Genomic DNA, 16105 nt, shown 5'->3' with positions numbered 1-16105 from the left:
AATTCGTATAAAATAATGAAAAAAATTTTAGACTAAAGTCCAAGTCTTTAGTCTTAAAATAGTTCATATACTAATAAATCAATTATTTTCTTTTTAGAAATAGCTAGAATATTATCTCTCTGCTCACTGTTAGATAGTGATAACGTTATTGGACCTAACTTTGATAGTCAGTATCAAAAGTATAGTATAGTTTTTGAGCTAATTGATCAAGAAGTCTAAGACTAACCCAAATAGGCTTAAAAAAAATCAGCAAATAGTTGTTGGTCAAGATAGTTATATGATAACTCCTTGAAATTTTTCTATTGATAATACTACTATCTAGATATAGGATACCGATAGTACAAGTCATATTTGCAAATAGTTACAAAAGATTTCAGGATAGTAGAAGATTTAAAAATGGTAAGAGACTCCTGAATATAAGATATGAAAGTCTGTTCCAATCTTAATATTAAGAATCGTCAAGCTTGTTTTCAATCATGATGATGTCATTTTAAGTGATTGTCATTATTGTCCAATCTTCTTGATGGTGTCAATAAGAATGATTATTGTGATATCATTATGAATGATGCTACAATAATGAGTGGATAATTGAAAAATGATTTAAACTCAGTATCATGGCCTATTAGTGTAAAGTATACGTCAAACTAGCATCCTAGATTAGATAATATCACTGAAGCCTATCTTTGACATAGTTGACTTAGTCACCTTTTATTGGAAAGGGTGAATGAGCCAGTAATATTCTGAGTTTAATACATATTGATGTATTTGTACTCATGAATATATATGCTAGAGGAGAGCTTACTACTTCATTAAAATTTTTGACGACCTATATTGGCATGGGTGCGTCTTGCTTATGAAGCACAAGTTTGAATCGATTGAAATGTTTAAACGATTCTGTAATGAAGTAGAAAAATAAACTACAAAGAGTATTAGAACTCATCGGTTTGACCGATGAAGTGAATACCTTTACAGTAAATTTTTGATATATCTTGAAGAGAATTGGATTCTCTTTCAATGAACCTCTCCTTGGACACCACTATTTAAAAAGATATTTGAAAGAAAGAATCAAACTTTATTAGACATGGTTCGATCCACTGTGGGATTTGCTAGTCTGTCTGAGATTATGTTTTAAAGACTACTTGATATGTGCTTAAGAATATTCCGAGCAAATCGTCACCAAATTTTCATATGAGATATAGACTTAGGTAATTCGATGCTTTCTTACCTTAGGATTTGGGATGTCAGACTTAAGTGAAATATTTACAAACTGACTAGCTTAGATGTTGATCTGATAAATATTATATTAGGGATATTTTTTCTATCTTCTATATGGACATGAGATGTTCATGAATCTTAAGGCATTCTTTTTAAAAAAAAAGTTCCTTGATGAAGGAACTGATACCGTTAAGAGCTAACTTGATAAAACTTGATAGGTAGAGGAAGCGACTTTGAGACAAACCAACAGAACTGAAGTTGATTAGATCAAATCCGGAGTTTGATGTACTGGCATTCTTGAGTAGATACGGTAGAGTACCGTATCAGCCGAATAAATACTTCCATTTTTTGATTTGGGATGGAGATTTGATCTCCTATATGGATGCCATACAGAAATCTAACTTTGAGAAGTGGCTTGAAACCATTAAATCTGAAATGAAGTCCATGAAGATCGACGATGTATGGACATTCATTTTTTCACCTGAAGGGATAAGACCCATAGGGTACGAGTGGATTTTAGATGGATAAGAGGTGCAGATGAAAATATAGAGACCTATTAATTCGGTCAGACTGTCCAAGATTTCATTAAAATTATATTGTTGACTATGATAAGATATTTTTTTTGTGACAATTCTTAAGTCCATTCAGATTGAATTAAACCTCTCGAAGTTGGAATATACATTTTGAACGTATGGCTTCGTTGAAAACGAAACAGAATTCTATATATACAAATGGGCTAATAGTTCTATAATAGTATTCTTAGTATTGTTTAGATGAAATTATCTTATTAGGAATGATATTCCTATATTACAGAAAATAAAAGTTTTATTGTTATCTTTTTCTCCATAAAAGTTTGAAAAGTTATAACAACCATCCTTAAGTATTTATAAAATATTAAGGATCAATGGCTCGTTTATGAAGAATCTGACTTAAAACTCATAGAATATGATTCTAATTTCTAATCAGATCGGAATGATAAAGTTGTGTCAGATTATGTTTTTATCCTAAAAAGAGGAGCGACACGCTAGATGATGGAAAAGAAAACTGTTTCTCTTCGGATGACCCAGGTTGCATTTAAAATTTTTTTTATTAATCTATATGAATAAGGATCAAATTCTTACCTGATTAGCAGTAGAATCAGAGATCAAATTTTAAATAATCTGATATAAACCTTCGTGGAGGTCTGGATGTGCAGACCTTCTACTTCGCATGCACACCAGACGCCGTAGGAAAGTAGGATGAACTCCTATCTTCGCAACCCAATTAATTGAAGGAGGAGATGTGCTGGTGTGACACCTCACACCTGCAAGTGGGATGCCTACAGAGGGCTCACGCCCAAAGGAGGAGGGGCAGCACCAAAGGGGAGAGGCTAAGGAGAAGAAGAAGGGCTTCTCTCTTCTCACGCCTCTCTCTCTCTCTTTCTCTCTTCTCTTTATGATTTATTTGCTATTTTGCTATGCATCCATATGTAGAGATCCTTTTTATTTATAGATGAACCCCATGACTCAATAAGTATAGAAGTTCTAACTCAAATCTAATTTGAATCAATCCAATACTCATGAAAGAAAGATTCCTACATGAGATAGAATTGCCATCATTTATGACAACCACTTTGCACCCACTCTCTCACCCACATGGGACTCTCCAAACCAGCACCATTTTAGGTGTTGGTTGATCCACATGAGAGAAAAATTCCAATGCAAGTAGGATTTCTCATATCTCATCCAAAATAGATCTGATTCGGATCCAATTCGAAGTTGATTCGAAATAATTTCGAAAGGCTGTCAATCCTAAACTCTTTAAGATTTTATACCAATTCTAACTTAAATTTTTGAATCCAATTAAGCCAAATTAATTCAGATCTAATATAAAATTAATTAATATTTAAATCCAATCTTTCATATACTTCATGGATCATAGATTAAAAATTGTTCATCTCTGGGATCGAACCTGAACCTCATGTGTAGTGCTAGCTAGACATAGTCAACTCTTCAATCCCATTTGACCCTTAACTTAATTCTTAATCAAGTTACCTTATATGTTCAATAAAGTTAAGTACTTTCAAATTGAACATATAAATATAGATCAATTCTTTCCTATTTTGTCTGACTTATGTGCGTGACTCCATAGGTTCAAATACTAAGCCGGTTGCACAGGAATCAATTCCTGCACTTATCGAGATACTATCTAGCAATGGTTTTCGACATCCAGATAGGTCGAATTATCATAAAAAAATATTTTAAAATTTATACACATAGTTACCGCATAATTCATCCTTTTGACTCTCAACGCTCTAGGATGGTTTCAGGTTAACTATCAATCGAGATTGCTTCATCCATATTGTATTTCAATCTTTCAAATTCATCTCATAGATTATGCTGGCCAAGGCTTTGCTAAATTAAAATATAGTGATACATCAACTTCAATAATTCGGAGGGATCAGTTTCATCTTGATTTACACACAGACTTTGCAAGTACTTGACTGTACCCAATAGCCTTCCGTCACTGCATTAGAAATTCAGATAGTCCGACACCAAAGCATAGTGAGTTATTTGTAAGTCACTATGATGATCTCAGGTTTGAAGGATACTTATACCTATGTGTTTCACGAGCAGCTCTTGACAGCAGAATGCTCAGTAGGTGAGTCACTTGTTCAGTGACGATATACTCCTACATCTCATCTGTATGCCGTACTAGTGTCACCATGCTCTTTGGTTAAGAGGATAACTAACCCATATGGCATACAACGACCTTCACTCGATAAACGACATCGTCCTGTAATGATGTATTATTTGATCACGAATATGTTTAAGAACTATACGATAAATCCTCTCTTTATCGTATATTAGCATAGTTCTAAGAACTTCATCATAGCACAAGAGTTCAAGGTAGATGATATTTTGTGATGAAAAATATCAAAAAAAATTTTATTCAATTAATCAATAATTCATCTATAAAGAGAAATTTAATCATCACATGATTGATTTTAGGACATAATTCCTAACAACTTTCACTTGGACTAAAGCCAATTGGGGCAGTATCTTATACCCATCTTCTATTTGAAGTCATCGAACTCTTTAATCCTGAGAGCTTTAATGAAGGGGTCGGCTATGTTCTTCTTTCCATCGATTTTTTAAAGCTCGACATCACTTCGGTTCACGATCTCTCGCACCAGGAGATAGCGGTGTAGAATATGTTGCAGCATTATATTTAGCTTCGCATATAGAATCGGCCATAGTATGTTGCTTAAAATTTTTCCAACAAATAGCTCCTCCATTCAATATAAATACGTAGTCCGATATGCTTTTGCTGTCATCACAATCTGATTGAAAACTGAAATGAGTATATCCCACAAGTTTCAAATCAGTGTCTCCATAGATAAACCATTTGTTTTTAGTATTTCTCGAATACTTATGAATTACTTTCACAATCTTCCAATGCTTCTCAGCCGGATAAGACTGGTACCTACTCACTACCCCTTGTGAATAGGCTACATCCAATATCGTACATGTCATAGCATACATGATAGATCCCACTGTCAAAGCGTATGATATTCTACTCATGCGCTTTATCTTCTCAGAAGTTATCAGACAATCTTTTGTGGAAAGAGTAATTTCATGGCCCATCGAAAGATAGTCTTTCTTGAAATTATTCATATTGAATCACTTTAATAAGGTATCAATGTATGTGGATTGAGACAATCTAAGTAACCTTCTAGATCTATCCCTATAGATCTTCATCCCAAAGATATAGGATGCTTCTCCTAAGTTCTTTATGAAGAACTGTGATGATAACTATAGCTTCACACTCTGCAAAGTGGGATATCATTTTCTAGTAACAGTATGTCATCCACATAGAGCATAAGAAAGATGACTACAGAATTGGAAGCTCACTTATAGATGCAAGGCTCTTCTCCGTTCCTAACGAAGCCATACATTTTGATCACCATATCAAAATGCACGTTCTAACTCCTAGACGCTTGCTTAAGTCCATAAATAGATCTTTTCAGCTTGCACACTTTCGACTCATCTGTAGATACAAACCCTTCAGATTGTATCATATAGACCTCTTCTTCCAACTTCTCATTGAGAAAAGTGATTTTGATATCCATCTGCCAGATCTCATAATCTAAGTGTATAGCGATAGCAAGCATAATCTGGATGGACTTGAGCATTGCCACAAAAGAGAACGTCTCGTCATAGTTAATACTATAACATTGACGATAATCCTTGACAACTAGACGGGCTTTATAGGTCTCTACCTTTTCGTTCACTCCATTTTTCTATTTGAAAATCTATTTACTCCTTATGGGTTTTATCCCTTCAGGTGGATCAACTAGTATCCATTCACTATTGATCTTTATGGACTCCATCTCAGATTTCATGGCCTCAAGCCATTTCTGGGAGTCGGACCTTTGCATGGCCTCCATATAGGTGATCGAATCTTCATCATTCTCATTAAGTTTATTGGGATCACCGTTTCGGATCAAAAAATCATAGTATCTGTCTGACTGACATGGTACTCTACCGGATCTTCTCAATGGTGCCTCTACTGGCTTCAGATTCGATTTACCAATCAAATCTAATTCTATGTGTGTCAGTCCTTTCACCTCATTAACTTCATCAAGTCCAATTTTATAGGCATTAGCTCCTTCACCAAGAATCTTCTTTTTCAAAAATACTGTCCGACTGCTGATAAATATCTTTTGTTCTGTAGCGAGGTAGAAGTAGTACTCTTTAATTTTCTTTGGGTACCCTATGAATAAGAATCTATCGAACTTCGATCCAAGTTTATCTATTTTTAAATGCTTGACATAAGTCGGACACCCCCAGATCCTAAGGTGTGAGAGCACCGACTTACACCCAGTCCATATCTCATATGAAGTTTTATTGATAGACTTGTTGGACACCTTATTCAAAATGTAGCTGACAGTTTCGAATGCATATCCCAAAAAGAGATTGACAGATTCGTAAAGTCCATTATGGATCGGACCATGTCTAACAAGGTTCGATTCCTCTTCTTCGACATCACGTTATGTTGAGGTGTTTCAGGAGGGGTCTACAGTGAGAGAATCTCATTCTCTTTCAGATATGTCAGGAACTCACTGGTGAGATATTCACCTCCTCAATCTGATCGAAGAGTCTTAATACTCTTTTCAGTTTGTTTCTCTACTTCAGCACAGAATCGTTTGAATATTTCAAATGATTCTGACTTATGCTTCATGAGATAGACATATCTATATCTCGATAGGTCATCTGTAAACGTAATGAAGTAGTAGTATCCTCCTCTGATACTTATGTTCATAGATCTACATACATCAATATGTATTAGACCTAAGACATTGCTGGCTCTATCACCTTTTTTCTTAAAAGGTGACTTAGTCATCTTACCAAGTAGGCAGGTTTACAGGTAGGTAATGATTCACACTCATCTATCTCAAGAATATGTTCTTTGATCAATCTGTCAATCCTACTCTTGTTCATATAACCAAGCCTACAATGCCGAAGGTAGGATTCACCGACATTATCTAACTTAGGGCAATTACTGGTTGTGTACATTATACTAACGGTCGTGATATTATGTATATGTCATGTTTCAAGTGTCCACGTATAATTGTAGTATCATTCATAATGATATCATAAAAATCATCCTTTATTATAAATTTATAACCAAATTTGGCCAAAAGGTCTACAGAGATGACATTCATCAAAAAGAAAGGACAATAATGACAATCATCTAACATGATACTACTAGACTCGAAGATAAGCTATAATGTACTTGATCAAACTTCAACTATTGAGATTGATTTAGAGAAATACTGGTCTGATCTAATTCAATACTTGATTAGATTTAACCAATTTCTCTACTTGACCCATGTGTGTTTCTAACCCTAGGTCTAACCCATTAAAAGGACTTGATTCATGCTAACCCTTTGCCTATCATTTTATGTAGTATCTTAATGATCTTCAATTCTCAAATCTAGATCATTCAAACTTAATTCAAAATTAAGTGTAAGAAACGTATATTTCAATCTATAGAACTATTCTATAAGAATTTCAGATGAAGCATACCATATATTTTAATTTATGAAAATAAATTTTTATAATATGTTTAACAATTAAACATATATAGGTATGATCTAAACTTTATACATATATCTCATGCATCATAATAACTTTTAGATCAATACCAATTACATCTTATGTAATATGCAATTCAGATCTAAAATAATTTTATATCTGAATATTATCCCATTATAATGAATCATAAATCATTTTAGATCTAATCTAAATATATTTATAATCAAAATAATACATAAAAATTTATTCATTTTTCTTCTTCATAAAATTAGATCACAATGACACCCCTACATGTCATAAGAGAACTTATCGAATAGGTAAAAGAGAGATTAATCTCTTCAATCTCCTATGACCGGATAGTTTGGTGATCTCATCAATCTGAGTACTAGACTATTAGGATCTAAAATCTAATTTCATATATAATTATATCAACATGCAATTATGGATAAAATAATTTTGTGTCATGAACATATCCTTGATCTTATCAATTATGTTCTTCATCTAATCTAATTAGATTTGATGTATCATATACATTATATCAGATCTAAAATATATCTTATACTAATTATAAAATATCAATTTTAGATTTGATATCATATAAAAAATTAATGAGATACAAACATGAATGCATAAGAAATAAATTTCTAATAAAATCTATTTTCACATAGTACTGAATTCCGATAGAATTTAGATCTAAATATCTACCGAAATGAATTCAATTCAAATCTAAAATAAATCTCACTTCATAATAAAAATAATAATATTAAAATTTTATTAAAATAAATTTAAAATAAATTTTAATTTATATTATTATTTCATCAAAACTTCAGCAATAGCAGAATTCTATTATAACAAACTTATAACAACCTTAATCAACCATTGATTAGGCTCATCTAATCCAATCAAAATTAGATCAAAATTTTTATATAAATAGATTTAAATTAGATTTAATATCTCATAAAAAATTTTAATTTTATCTTATGTAATTAATCTCAAAAAATTTAGTTATACATGCATGTATTTCAGACCTGCTCTGATACCAATTGAAGAGAAGAAAAACTGTTTCTCTTCGGATGATCTAGGTTGCATCTAAATTTTTTTTTTATTTATCTACATGAATAAAGATTAAATTCTTACCTCATTAGTAGTAGAACTAGAGATCAAATCTTAAATAATCTGATATAAACATTCATGGAGGCCTGGATGCGCAGATCCTCTACTTCGCATGCACGCCAAACGTTGCAGAAAAATAGGATGAACTCCGATCTTTGTAACCCAATCAAATGAGGGAGGAGATATACTGGTGTGACACTTCACACCAGTAGGTGGGACACCTAAGGAGGGCCCACGCCCAAGGGAGGAGGGGCGGCACCAAAGGAGAGAGGCTAAGGAGAAGATGAAGGGCTTCTCTCTTCTCATGTCTCTCTCTCTCATTCTCTTTTCTCTCAATCTGATTTGTTTGCTATTTTTCTATGCATCTATAGGTAGAGACTCTCTCTATTTATAAATGAATTCTATGACCCAATAAGTATAAGAGTCCTAACTCAAATCTGATTTGAATCAGTCCAATACTTATGAAAGAAGGATTCCTACATGAGATAGAATTGCCATCACTTATGACAACCACTTTGCACCCACTCCCTCACCCACATGGGATGCCCCAAACTAGCACCATTCTAGGTGTTGGTCGGCTCACATGAGAGAAAAATCTTAGTGCAAGTAGGATTTCTCATATCTCATCCAAAATAGATCTGATTTGAATTCAATTTGAAGCTGATTCGAAATAATTTTGAAAGACTGTCAATCCCAAACTCTTTAGGATTTTTGTACCAAATCTAACTTAAATTTTTGAATCCAATTAAGCCAAATTAATTCAAATTTAATTTAAAATTAATTAGTATTTAAATACAATCTTTTATATGCTCTATGGATCACAGATCAAAAAATATTCATCTCCGAGATTGAACCTGAATCTCATATATAGTGCTAGCTAGACATAGTCAACTCTTCAATCCTATTTGACCAATAATTTAATTTTCAATCAAGTTAGCTTATATGTTCCATCAAGTTAAGTACTTTCAAATTGAATATATAAATATAGGCTAATTTCTTCCTACTTTGTGACTTGTGTGCGTGACTTCATAGGTTCAAACACTAAGCCAGTAGCACAAGAATCAATTCCTACACTAATCGAGATATCATCTAGAAATGATTCTCAATGTCCAGATAGATCGAATTATCACAAAAAAAATTCTAAAATCCATACAAATGATTACTGCATAATTTATTCTTTTGATCCTGAATGCTCTAGGATGGTCTCAGGTTAACTGTCAACCGAGATTGCTTCATCCACATTGTATTTTAACTTTTCAAATTCATCTCATGGATTATCCTGACCAAGACTTTGCTAAATTGAAATATAGCGATACATCAGCTTCAATAATCCAGAGAGGTCAATTTCATCACTACAAGAAAAGAGAGTTTTTACGATGAATTTATTTGCGATGAAAATATTTTCATCGCCAATAAAGCTATTTATGATAAAAAATTATTTTCATCATTAATAATAAAATATTTATGATAAAAATTATTTTTTATCATAAATATATCCATATTTATATTGAAAAAATAATTTCAACATAAATACCTATTATTTATGATAAAAATAATCATCACCAATAATAAAATATTTATTTTAATTTTATATTTTCAAATATTCAAGATAAAAATATTTTTATCATAAATAATATTAGTATTTATGATGAAAATATATTTTTTATCATAAATATATGTTATTTATGATGAAAAATTTTCAACACTAATATTTGAAAAAAATAAAAAATTTTAAAAATTTAAAAATTATATATTATTTGTGATGAAAATATTACATTGTAAATAAAGAGTATTAGTAATGAAAACTAAACTTTCATCATAAATATCAAATTATTTATGATAAAAAATTTTCATCACTAATATTTGAAAAAAATAAAAAAATTTAAAAATTTGAAAATTATAGATTATTTACAATGAAGATATTACGTCATAAATACTTGATTATTTATAATAAAAAAAATTTCATCATCCATACTAAATTTTTTACGACAAAAATATTTCATCCCTAATATATGAAAAAATCAAAACATATTCAAAATTCAAAAACTATACATTATTAGTGACTAAAATATTATATCGTAAATATTTAAATTTTGATGATAAAAAATAATTTTTCATCATAAATACCTAAATATTTATGACTAAAATTTTTCATCACTAATAGATAAAATATATCAAAAAATTTTAAAAATTTACAAACAATAGATTATTAGCGATGAAAATATTACATCATAAAAACTTGATTATTTATGATAAAAATATATTTTTCATTATAAATAATTCACTATTTATATTAAAAAATTTTCATCGCTAATATTTAAAAAAATAAAAATATTTTAAAAATTTAAAAATTATTAATTATTTATGATAAAAATATTACATTGTAAATACTTGATTATTTATGATAAAAAAAATTTCATCATAAATATTGAATTATTTACGATGAAAATATTTCATCCCTAATATATAAAAAAATTTAAATATATTCAAAATTCAAAAACTACACATTAGTAGAGACTAAAATATTACGTCACAAATAGTTTTGATGATAAAAAATAATTTTTCATCGTAAATATCTAAATATTTACGATGAAAATTTTTCATCACTAATGGATGAAAAATATCAAAAAATTTTAAAAATTTACAAACTATAGATTATTAGCGATGAAAATATTATATCGTAAATATTTGATTATTTATGATAAAAATATATTTTTTATTGTAAATAATCTACTATTTAGGATGAAAAATTTATGTTGCTTATATTTAAAAAAAAATAAAAAAATTTAAAAATTTAAAAATTTTAGATTATTTATGATGAAAATATTATGTTGTAAATAGTCTAGTATTTATGACGAAAAGTAGACTTTCATTGTAAATACCTAATTATTTATGATAAAAATTTTTCATCACTAATAGTTGAAAAATTAAAAAATTTTAAAAATTTAAAAATTATAAATTATTTATGATAAAAATATTACATCGTAAATAACTTAGTGTTTGAGATGAAAACTATTTTTCATCGTAAATAGTCTATTATTTATGATGAAAAAAATCAAAAGTTGATCATTATTTGTGATAATACTTTTCATCTCTATGTTTCTATTAATCTATCTCATTGCTTAATTTTGCATAGGTTGTTGATTCTATGGACTGACCAAAGATCACAAAGTACAAAGATCTTATATCTGTCTAAGAACATAGAAAGGAGATGATACTGAATCTTTATACGTTAAAATATAATCAACAAAAAGGTTATTTACATGATACTTGATCTTTATAAAGAACAAAATTTTATCAACTTCCACTTGTATAAAAGATAAAACTTTATCAACTGTTCGATAGACTAAATTATATCATATACTTCTAAACTATATGTAGAAGGCCTTTGCTGGGTCCTTCAGTATTATTTTTCAAGAGTGTATTCATGGTCTTAATTGGTATGCGATAATTGTTTATCGCAGATACTCTCGAACTAGCTGAACTCTTACTATTGCTATTCAGTTCAAGATTTATCCTAAGATTGACATACTCTTGAGCAGGTATTATCCTTTCTACTATGCTCCTTTTGCATCAGATCTCAAGGGTTTTAGCTACTCGCAGATTAAATTTGAGTTCGGATGTCTATTCAAATCTTTCAATCAACTCATGACAGTGTTGCCATCAAAAAAATAAATTTAATTAGTTAAAATTTTTTAATTATAAATTATGTTTGATTTTTAGTTAACATCCATAATGTATCAATAGGAAAAAATTTTTCATCTGACGGTACATGATTACGTAATTTTTTTACATATGTAATTTTTTATGTACATAATTTTTTTGAAAAAAAATTATAAATTAACTATTCATATAAATTTTTTTATTAGTATTTTATTTTTTATCATGAATATTTTTTTAATATCATTTTTTATTGTTAAATTTTTTGGATAGAAAATTTTTTTAGTGAGAAAAATCTAAAATTAAATTTTTATGAAATTGTTATTGAGAAATTTTTTTATAGAAATTATTTTTTATGAAAACTATATTTACGTTGCTAATAAGATTATTAACGACTAAAATTTAGTTTTCATCGTAAATAATTTTTTTTACAAAATTTTTTATGATGGAAAAATTTTTTAGTGAGAAATTTTTTTTTTGGTAGAATTATTGGTGATGAAATTTTAGTTTTCATTGCTAATAAGATTATTAACAATGAATCTTTTTCATCGCAAATAATTTTTTTATTTTTGGTCGAATTATTAATGATGAAAATTATTTTTCATTGCAAATAATATAATCAATGATGAATTTTTTTTCATCACAAATAATTTTTTAAAAAATGGAGGTAATTTTTTTGTAAGAATTATTAGCGATGAAAATTATTTTTTTGTCGCTAATAACATAATTAACGATGCAAAGCTTTTCATCATAAATAAATTTTTTTTGATGGGAAAACTTTTTTAGCGAGAAAATGGGATAATTTTTTTTGACGGAAATTATTAGTGATGAAAATTATTTTTTATCGTTAATGGCCTTATTAACGATGAAATATTTTTTTATCGTAAATTATTTTTTTGGTGGGAAATTTTTTTTATCGAAGAATTTTTTTCTGAATTATTAGCGATGAAAATTGATTATTAGTGGTGAAATACGTCGCTAATAGTTCTACGTCCCATCAAGTCCCATCGTGAAACCCTTCTTCTTCCCCTCCCCTCCGTTTCTCACGAAACTTGTCCCCCGCACCCCCTCCCTGCTCTCCACCCTCTCCCCACCGCCGTGTCCACCACCGTCTGCATCCATCTGTCATCTGTCGCTGTCATCCGTCGCCGTCATCCATCACCATTCGTCGTCGGAGGTAAGGATTTTTTTTTTGGTGTTTTCTTGAGCCACCGTGGGGCTGGCGGGGATGGGGCCGGGCCAGGCCGACGATGATTGTGACCGAGTCGATGGTAAGGTTTTTTTTTTGGTGTTTTCTCGGGCCACCGGGGGGCTGGCAGGGATGGTACCGGGTCGGGCTGGGCCGACGGCGACTGTGATCGGGCCGGCAGTAAGGATTTATTTATTTTTTGGGTGTTTTCTCGAGCCACCGGGGGACCGGTGGGGATGGGGCTGGGCCAACGGGGATGGCTTCTGGCCGGGCCGGGCCAGTGGCGACTGTGATCGGGCTGACAGTAAGGATTTATTAATTTATTTTTTTGGTGTTTTCTCGAGCCACCGGGGGGCCGACAGGGATGGAGCCAGGTCGGGCCGGCAGCTACTGCGATCGAGCCAGTGGGGATGGGTCTGGGGCCAGAGAGGGTGTCGACGGTGGGGAGGGAGGATGGGAAGAGAGATAGGAGGGGGGAAAAAGAAAAAAAGAAAAGAAAAGAAAGGAAAAAAAAGGAAGAAAAAAAGAAAAAAAAAAGAAAAAAGGAAAAAAAAGAAAAAAGGAAAAGAGAAGATCGGATCAGGAAGGGGGCGGTCGACAGCAACAGAGATGGGGCTGGAGAGGGGGCGGCCGGTGGCGACGGAGATGGGGCTAGGGAGGGGGCGACCGAGGGAGATGGGGCCGGGGAGGGTGTCGGCTGGCGGAGACAGGGCCGGGGAGGGGTTAGCCGGCGGTCAGGGGAGATGGGGCCAGGGAGGGGGCCTGTCGGCGATCGAAGGAGATGAGGTCAGGGATAAGGCCGCTGGCGGTCGGGAGAGACAGGGTCGGAGAGAGTGTCGGTCAGTGGAGACGATGTGGGGGAGGGGGCGACCAGGGGAAATGGGGTCGGGGAGGGTGTCAGCTAACGGAGACGGGGTCGGAGAGGGGGCAGTCGGGGGAGACGGGGCCAGGGAGGGTGTCGGCTAGCGAAGATGGGATCAAAAAAATTATTTGATTAATTATATTTGTTGTATAAATTTTTTAATGTTACTGTTGAAATTATTTAATTGTTTGATTAATTTTTTTTCACTGACACAATGCACATTGCTGTTACTTATTATAATTTAATTATTTTATGTGCTATTTTGTATATTTTTATTTATTATAATTGAATTTAAAAAGTATTTTTATTTTAGAAAAAACTCTATTAAAATTTTTGATGAAATAATTTCAATGCGGAGTTATTCTTTTTTGATAAATTAGAAATCCATCTTCGAATATATGTTTAGAGATGGTAGTTAAATTGCATTGAGCCATAGATTCCTGTTCAAGAATTGATCTTCATCAAGATCGACTCTTAGATGTTCCGTATTCGAATTTTTTAAAAAAATAATAATCTTATTGTTGTTAATAATTGATATTTTATTTTATTATGTGATATTCAGTAGTTATCTATCTATTGTTCTTCGGATATATGGTAGATAGGATGCATAGGCACCATATTCACATCGTATATTTGAAGAACCATGGAGAGATGCTGTCAAAATTTTCATAAAAATGAGACAAAATATCTACTAATAACAATAATAAGATTATTATTTTTCTGAAAGAGATAGAACCACACCTATTAGTAATGATTTAAAATTGATAGGATTATATATTTTTACTTCATTAAATTGATGAATATACATTTTCTATGCTACTGTTCCGTCTGTGTTTTTTAATATGATTATTTTGTATAAAGTAATCTGTGCCTGGATCTGGATTGGGATTTTGATCGAAATTCGGATTACAATTTAGTCCAAAATTTGGATCGAGATCCAAAATACCACTGAACCTTTTTTTGGTTGTTAATAATTTTGTGTTTGTTGTTAGATGGATATCAACAAAAATTGGATGAATGCTAGAGATATTTTTTTATCTAAATTATGAAAAAGAGTTCGAGATTTTATTGAGTTTGCATGGTATAAGGCTGATAGCGCTAGTCAGATAAAGTGTCCACATAAGAGATGTGTCAATATGATATATCGTCACATAACACTTATTGAGGAGTATTTGCTACATTATGGTATGGATAAAAAGTATACTTGTTGGATATGGCATGGCGACGGTAATCCGAATGAAATGGTGCACGACGATGATGATACTAAAGATGATAGTGATGCTGCTGGACTTATCGAACATAGTGGTATAGGAGAATTATTAGATAATTTACATCATGGTGCTTGTTCAAATATACGCATGAGTACTACTGCATCTGAAAGCAATTCTGATCATGAACATAATATACGGCTTGAGGTAGAAGGAACTTCTGAATAGTTTGCAAAGCTTGTAAGGGATGCACGAGAGCCACTCTATCCAAATTGTATAAAATTTTTTAAGTTAGAGTTTTTGATAAAATTACTTCATATTAAAATCGTGAACCGATGGAGTCAGAAGTCATTTGATCAAATTTTGACATTGATTAAAGTAGCTCTTTTCGATGAAAAGAGACTTCTGAAATCATATTATTTAATTATTTATTTAATTATAAATAATATTATTGAAACCAACATAATTTTTTATGTTATGATGTTGATGAAACATAAGTATTTCAATAAAAAAGTGGGTGCGACTGATGTGTTGTACGATTTAGCATGTGGTCTCAATCGAATGATTAATCACTACGCACCTATATCATTGGAGGAATGAGATTTCACATAAGGAAGCTTGAGATGCAACGACGGACCCAGAATAGTGAGATTGCTACAATAGGATATGAAAGAGAAGAAGAGATTAAATATTATGTTGTATTGGTAGATATTATAGATCTGAAGTATGGATCCGGTAATTTTATATTTTTGTTTCAGTGTGAACGGTGGGATATTAG

Source organism: Elaeis guineensis, chromosome 1 (assembly GCF_000442705.2).
Source record: "Elaeis guineensis isolate ETL-2024a chromosome 1, EG11, whole genome shotgun sequence".
Lineage (NCBI taxonomy): Eukaryota > Viridiplantae > Streptophyta > Magnoliopsida > Arecales > Arecaceae > Elaeis > Elaeis guineensis.
This window is presented reverse-complemented; position numbering follows the sequence as displayed.